Source organism: Mytilus galloprovincialis, chromosome 4 (genome assembly GCF_965363235.1).
Source record: "Mytilus galloprovincialis chromosome 4, xbMytGall1.hap1.1, whole genome shotgun sequence".
Classification (NCBI taxonomy): domain Eukaryota; kingdom Metazoa; phylum Mollusca; class Bivalvia; order Mytilida; family Mytilidae; genus Mytilus; species Mytilus galloprovincialis.
The window spans coordinates 83771967-83780302 of NC_134841.1; positions in this window are offsets into that span (position 1 = coordinate 83771967).

Here is an 8336-nt window from a genome sequence, read left to right on the forward strand (position 1 = left end):
AGAATACTAGCAGTTAACTGACATGCCAGCTCCGGACCTCAATTAAACTGATTGAAAAATTATGTCTTCATCATATGAATATCATGCACAATCCTCCCCGTGAGGGGTTTAGTATCATACCATCATAGCATATATGAGAAGAACATAACCCGTGTGATGCCAACAACTGGTTTATTAATAATAAATGTGCTTAGTTCCGATGCAAAGACCCTATAAGTGAATCAATATTAACGCCAAAATATGCAATCTTCAATGACCTGACAACAGTGTCGTAACTATATCCCTTTTTAATAAGTCTATTTAAAGGTTTTGTTACCTTCTGAGGTTAATACTGACATTTTTGTGCATTATAAAGAATATTTCCATAAAATATTGGATGTGAAATACCTGAACGTATTAGTTTGTTTGTATATATACAGGTCAATAGCGGCAACTTAACATATCTAAATTGACTTCATGCGAATAATCACAACAGTATTTTTTTTTATCGCAGTGGATAAGTCTAAAAGTAGACTGAAAGGCTGAAAATAAAGTAAAAATGTATTGGTCTTTATGAGCCGTTCAGATCATAATGAACTTTTCAGATCAAAGTTGGTTTACTAGTGGTAAAAATTATGACACCCCGGTAGATCCTAGAGTAAATTCTATAAGAAAAATACTAACAATCACTTTTACATAAAAAAAACCACTATATATATCATTTTCCTTTTAATCTTTTCAGTAAATACATTCATCTTTTAGTTTTAATAACGTTTCCCTGAAATGACTTTGTGTTAATAATGTATGTTTACCAAAAGATACTTAGTTTGTCGATATAACTGGCATCAGTTCATTTACTGGATCTAAATTCCGATATTTTACATCTAGATGTTTGGTTTGTTTATACCGGGTAACCCTTTTTTGTTAATTATTAACTAAACATTTGTATTCTTCTTGGATAATTGTCCACCAACCAATTAAACAAAAATACTAATTTCAAAAAACTAAATAAGTATATGACTTGATTCAGTTAAGTCTGATTTAAATGATAACGTACATTTAAAAATTGACAACGAAAATAGGCAAAAGGCATAATTTTCTTATTTGCCATTGTAACTTTCATTTCTGTGTAGCTACATTCAAGCAGTGCCTCCATATGAAGTATGAGGACATTACATGGCTTGCGTTTTTTTTTTTATCATAATGTATGTTATAAGATGGTTGTTGGTGATTCAAATACTCTTGAATCGAGGGTTTCAAAGTAACAGTTACACTTCTAGGCAAATGAACGTGCGCCATCATGAATTAGTTGCTCATGATGGAATATTTATGGTACAGATGACTATAGATGTAATACAGAGACACAAAAGAGAGAGTTTTACAGTGTTGCTCTCATTTTGTTTATCTTTGTATTTATATTTTACTTAATTTGTACCTTATCCAGACACGGATTCTAACATACGGTAAATTCTATTAATTGCCAAAGCTTTTTTGTTGGTGTGATTGTGAATTGACTATCAACTACACATATTTAATTGTTGGTGTCTTTGTCAAATTTTGCTATTTATGCTTGTTTGAATTTTAATTTCAATACTGGTATCTATGATGTGTTTATTTGAGGTCAGCTGAGTTGAATGTGTATGGTGTCTGTGTATACAGTTTTTACTTCAGGATCTAAATAACTGTCATATAAATATATTAATTCTGTTTGGGTTGCTCACCTAGTTTTGTCAATATAACAGTACTATAAAGAACTCTTATAAAAGTGGGGGTCTAGCTAGCTATAAAACTAGGCCAAACCCACAATTTTCTTCAAAATCTGCATCAAGTCAGAAACATGACAGTTGTTTTCTATGCGTCGTGTTGGTTGACAAAGTTTAACGTTTGGTTTAACAGTTTTTGTTGATTTTCCCTCTTTGGTTTACCTTAGAGCGCAGTGTTTTGCTAATACTCTTTCACACTTGTCGTTGTAACTATCCAGTATCCATTTGTTAAATTGCAAAATCACTGATCATGAGTGCGACTTTACACAAGGTCCCTAGCTGAATTTCAAACATTCCTAGCTATTTTCAAATATTATGTCTCGAGCATCACTGAAAATACATAATTTGTCGAAATGCGCATCTGGTGTATAAAACTGGGCACCGAATATGTTATTATAACCACTGGGTCGATATCTCTGCTGATGGATTGCAGGTCTCCAAAGGTAGTAGCAGTAGTCAGTACTTCGGTTGTGGATTGAAAATACGGAGGTTGTTAGATTGAAATTTGCTGGTATTCTTTTATAAGTTTTGTTCTAATTATTTAAAATTACGGACTGCATATATTTCTATATCGCCATAATGCAAAGTTCTGATTCAAGATGTTGCTTCACTTTAAGTCCTGTTTGTTTTAAGGAGCTCTTCCAACGTTTTCCGTAGGTTCTGTATTTTTTAATAGGTTTGGACTCGACTATCTCTGAAGAGACATCATTTGTTTTCAAAATGTCCTGTACCAAGTCAGTAATATAGCAGTTGTTATCTAATAATTCGATTCCTTGTATGTTGCATTGTCGTTTTTTGATGTTGAACATCAGTGTTCTGTTGTTTCGTTGTTTTCCTCTTATAGTTAATGTTTTTCCCTCGGTTTTAGTTTGTAACCAAGATTTGTTTTTCAATCGATTTACGACTTTTAAACAGAAGATACTACTGTTGCTTTTATTACTCACCATCACTCTTGTTTATATATTATCATGATATACGTAATGACCATCAACCTTTTTTTTATTGAGTTTCATAGCAGGTGCCATTAGATGACAGGAACTACTGACCCTCCCAAGGCATTGCAGTTCTTTTCAAGTTGTTTTTATTACTTTGTGAATGATTACCACTTAACTCTTAACTCTCGATATAGCAGACGGTAGAAACAATTCGAAGACTTTTCGAACAATTTGGCAAAACTTTTTGAATTTTGGGTTCTTAATTCTCGTCAGCTTTGTACTTGATTTGGCTTTCTAACTATTTTGATCTGAGCGTCAGTGATGAGTCTTATGAAGACGGAATGCGCGTCTGTCGTATCAATTATAAGCCCCCTGGTATCTTTTGAAAACTATTTAAACCACTGGGTCGATGCCAGTGCTGGTGGACGTTTCGTCCTCGATAGTGCCACATGAATATTAAATTGTCCTTTTTATAAATTTACTGTTTGTAAAAGAATGAATAATTCGAAATACTAAGGATTTTCTTATCCCAGGCATAGATTACCTTAGCCGTATTTGGTACAAGATTTTTTCATTTTTAGTCCTCAATACTCTTCAACTTTATACTTGTTTTGAATTTTTAACTATTTCGATCTGAGCGTCACTGGTGAACATTGTGTGGACGAAATGCACGTCTGGTGTATAAAATTATCAGCCTTGTACCTTCGATAATTATTGAGATGTTTTTGTTAAGGTTTGTGTTGTTAGACTTTAGTTTTCTAAGTTGTTTTTTTGTGTTCTATTGTTTGTATGTTTTTCTTTTGTTATTAAGCCATGTCTTTGACAGTTTTGTTTCTATTCATCAGTTAGAATGATCCTTTGATATCTTTCGTTTTAAAGTGGTGTACGAACAGTTTTTTCAAATAAATCGAACATTACTTTATGGGGTAAAACCGTTTATATTCTCTACCTCTCTTTGCCTTAACATCTGTATTTTGGGGGGTTTTGGTTTTTATGCTATATACCTTATTTAGATAATACTATTAGATTTATAGCCCTGGTTATATGAAAAATTTCATCAAATATAAGATATTGAAATATACATACTTCTCACACGGACATGTGAGTATTTATCTTATCACACGTGGAAGTCTATAACATTTATACATATCTGATAAAATTGGGTTACATAAATATTCAATTAAAAATATTTTTAACATCTGCATTGAAATTGTATTATCTGAAATATAGAAATATATGTTTTACAACACCAACATAGCGTTGTTTTAAAAGCTATGAACAACTAGTTAACTACTAGTATACATGTACATGTGTTTTATTTTTGATAGAAATACAAGTCAAAGACTAGAGGGTTGTAGCCCTTTAACGTCCATTTAGAAAAAAAAAAAGAGACAAACGGGCCAAGGGACAGACTAGTACAAGTCTGGTGTATCTGACAATATGCAACATAATGAAAGGACAGTTTTTGATCAAAGTATTTTTTGGCACGTCAACGACCTACAGGCAATGACTGGATAAATGACAATGATCAAATGATGAAACAATTTTCGTCAACAAAAGATAGCTTTTTGTTACAGGAAAAAGTACAGACCGTAGGGTGTTGTTTTTAGCCTAGTGCAAATAAGAAAATTGGTCATCTACCTTTGAAATTCAGATTTGTAATTACCAAAAATTACCTCCGTCACCGGCAGCCTCTTCTTGAGAAAATTTCGAATGATCAATTGAGATTATCTTACTAATTTTCAATTAAGACACTCGTTTCCTTTATTATGTTTTCGGAATTTAATACGACATATTGTATATCAAGAGGAGTTATAATATTTCATGGAGTGGCAAGTTACAGAGCAAGATTTGTTTAAACTACTGAACCATGATAAACCTACACCTAAATTGTCCAATTGTATATAGAATGTGTAAGACAAATCTGACGAATGATTCAATTTGTCTCTTATGTTCATACCAAATAAGATTCAAAATTCTATGCCAATAAATATAAATCCGAAAACGCCCAACACCAGGTCAACCTTTGATATCTCCGAAAACGCCCAACACCAGGTCAACCTTTGATATCTCCGAAAACGCCCAACACCAGGTCAACCTTTGATATCTCCGAAAACGCCCAACACCAGGTCAACCCTTGATATCTCCGAAAATGCCCGACACCAGGTCAACCTTTGATATCTCCGAACACGCCCAACACCAGGTCAACCTTTGATATCTCCGAAAACGCCTAACACCAGGTCAACCCTTGATATCTCCGAAAACCCCCAACACCAATTCAACCCTTGATATCTCCGAAAACGCCCAACACCAGGTCAACCTTTGATATCTCCGAAAACGCCCAACACCAGGTCAACCTTTGATATCTCCGAAAACGCCCAACACCAGGTCAGCCTTTGATATATCCGAAAACGCCCAACACCAGGTCAACCTTTGATATCTCCGAAAACGGAAATTTGTTACAGTAGTTTTTTAACATGCATCATGCTGTAATGGAATTGTAAATGCATATGTCCACCTGCAAATAATTTAAACCTAAAACATGAACGATGTGAAAGAATAAATTGAAAAAATATAGTTTTTTTTTTTAAAATAAAATGATAAATGAATAGAGAGTGGCTTAAACTAATGCAAAAAATGCAATAGACTCCCTAAAACTTACGATTATGTCAGTTGGTCCGACAGGGTAAGCTGTTCTTTCTAAACTACTCACAATATCAGACCGTGAATGGGTTCGGCTATTATTATAAAGTCCTTTTTGGTCATTTAGCTCTTCAACTCTTCGGGTTTCAAATATTCCGTTTTGCGCTTTCATAATGAAGAAAAATTTAAAAAAAAACGCGTCTGTCTGATGAGATTTACAACATGTGGTTTGTATTTTGTCGTACTATAGATACAAGCTAAAACCTATAGATGGTCACATTGCATGAAAGTGACCAATGAGGAAATGATATATGTTATTACTACAAAAAATAAAACATATTCCATGTCATCCATGTTGATGATTGTTTGTTTAAGCATACTTGCATGGTTTAGTAGCTTTATTGTAAAAAGTAAAATCACAAAAATACTGAACTTAAAGGAAAATCTATTCGGAAAGTCCATAATCACATGGCAAAATCAAATAACAAAACGCATCAAAAACGGAATGGACAAGAACTGTAATATTCCTGACTTGGTACAGGTATTTTCAAATGTAGAAAATGGTGGATTAAACCTGGTTTTATAGCGCTAACCCTTTGACTTTGATGACAGTCTCATCAAATGCCGTTATATTTACATTGGTGCGTTAACTAAACAGACACAATAAATAAAGTATTCAAAATAAGGGCACGTATATATAAGCAGTAACTCTTTATCGAGCATATCTTAAAAGGACACATTAGCACTTGAATATTGCATCAAGTAAGATATACACAAATGTACTCAATATACAGGAGTTGCTTGAGTTTTGCTGCATTAATATGGAATTTTCACAATTGAAAAATTGAAGTCATGTCTTTTGGGGTTAAGTGTAGTTTTCAATCGTCCTTCGCTGTCTATTTCAAAGTGTAAGCCAAACGATTAAGTATAAACATTTAATTGAACATGTCGTATATTTTATCTATTCTTGAGATTGTATTAACAAAGTCACTTAACTTGTAATTTTTATATAATCTAAAAGGAAATTAATTATAAAGCATTTTTTAAACTATGTAGCCATTGGTAGCAGCTGCTACTTCATTCGAATAATATTAAATACAAAATGCAGGAGAGGAACACAGGAAATCTTTTTTTCTTCTTCAAATCATTAAATGCTACGTCTCCTAGTTTTCCTCCTGAAAGTCACTTGGCTTTTTGAGGACATGGCACATTGCTAACTTTTACTACTGTTTAGCTTCGTATGCTATGATAATATGGGAATTGGGAGAACAAAGAGGATAGTCGAGAAAATGCCTAAGGATAAGTCAATCTATTAAAATGTTATACATCGTACTAAGATTGTGACAATCTTAAAACGTTTTAAATCGGGTTTTATTTTGGCTTATGAAAATCAAAAGCACGTGACTGTGTATTATCCGTCCTGCAACCATACTGATGCCACCTAAAAAGAAAAAAATATGGTTGCAGCTCTAACATAGCACGAGTATTGTCAAGCTGAGGATGCACCTCTGGCCATGAACAGAATTATTATGTACATGTTCATGACATGAATTATATAACCTCTATTTTGTTATTTGTTTTGGTACCAAAAATTCCATAAAATGACAAACGATCAAGCAGTGTTAATTTAAGAAATCCTATTGATGTTTAGATGTTGGTAATTTGCATTAAAATAAACTGAAGTTGTTGACATTGCATGTATATAAATATTTTCTTCCAATAAAAAATATGATTATTCTTTTTTAGATTCTAATTGTATACTCGTATAAAAATAAGGAGATGTTAAAATTAAGTCAGCGTAGGTTTTTCCAGCATTTCAAATTAATCAATTTTAAAAAAAATTTGTGTAATTAAATAAGTTAAAAAAGGTAAAAAAAAAAAATGATATAATTACAGACATACTTTTTGGTTATGTATGATCATGTACTAGAAAATAACGGAAATAATTTTGAAATTAGTGCTTGCAATTTATAGTGCAAAATCTGTCTCTTTAGCTATCAAGAGAAAACGCACATCCCCTACTGAAATAGAAACACATAAAAACACCTAAAAAGATATAAACCATTTATTTGGTGTCTTGTGGAGAGTTATTTCATAGGCAAGCATATACCATATCTTTTGTATATATGAACAAGAAACAAAAATAATTAAAAAGCATTAAATTTAAATGTACCAGTTATGAAAATGTCAAATTATCGAAATTAAATGATAATCATATTTTCATTTATTTTAACTAGTAAGCGCGTGAAGATACTTGTTTTGTTTGATTATAAATTCCATACAATCGAAGAGTTGTGATTTCTGAATACATGTACTTGAACCGAATGTGTAATGTCTTCATGTTCATTACTGTATTTTTGTCTATTTTATCGCGTGTTAGTGACTTATAATTTAACATGAAGGTAGAAAATAGATATTTATTTAATATAACACATTTCCCTACACGCATCAAACTAAATGAAAAGGAACAGTGCATGTATTGCTGTTCTTCATCAAGTGGGATGTACAAGGTGTGAGACTATTATCCAACGTAAGAAATAACCATGTCCATCTCGCTATGTCAGTACAGTAAAATGAAGTACATGAAACTAAACCGCGAATTAAAATATATTATGCCCGAAATGTTTACCAAATAATAGTCATAATTTGATCGACAATATTACTGTTCAAAACAAAAACTGATGAAACTATAAAAAAAATCAAGATAATGTTTTTATTTATTCTAAATTCATTCATCATGTTGGAATTAGTCTCTTTTCATTTCCTGTTTGAATAAATCTTAAAAAAACAATTATTTTCAAATTAAGAGTTCAACACTTTACTTTAACAAATGTACATTTCCTTTGACTATCAGTGTAAGACGTGCAAACAGTCAATTTGATCCTAATTCAAAGATCAATCTAACTACAAATACCATATCATTATCATGAAATGTGCTGATTATTTGCTTTAAGTTGTTAAATAATCACGACACCGTTTACACTTTTAGAAAGTCAGAGATTGAAATGGTCCCCAA